A 225-nucleotide genomic window follows, 5' to 3' on the forward strand; every position below is an offset into this window, starting at 1 on the left:
TTTGCTGAAAACTTACAATATTTTTTTTTCAAATTATAAACTAAACACTTAAAGAAACAACAACATTACTGCTATTTTTCAAAAGTAAATATTATTACACAGTATTTATAACAAGGTTAAATTGACACAAATCAAAAATTAGCTTATTAACATATTTTTGTGCACCGCAAACAACTTCTAACACTTATGTCCTTACTGATACAACTATCGTACACATAAAAAACA

This window comes from Polistes fuscatus, unplaced genomic scaffold (genome assembly GCF_010416935.1).
Source record: "Polistes fuscatus isolate 324 unplaced genomic scaffold, CU_Pfus_HIC Scaffold71, whole genome shotgun sequence".
Taxonomy (NCBI): Eukaryota; Metazoa; Arthropoda; class Insecta; order Hymenoptera; family Vespidae; genus Polistes; species Polistes fuscatus.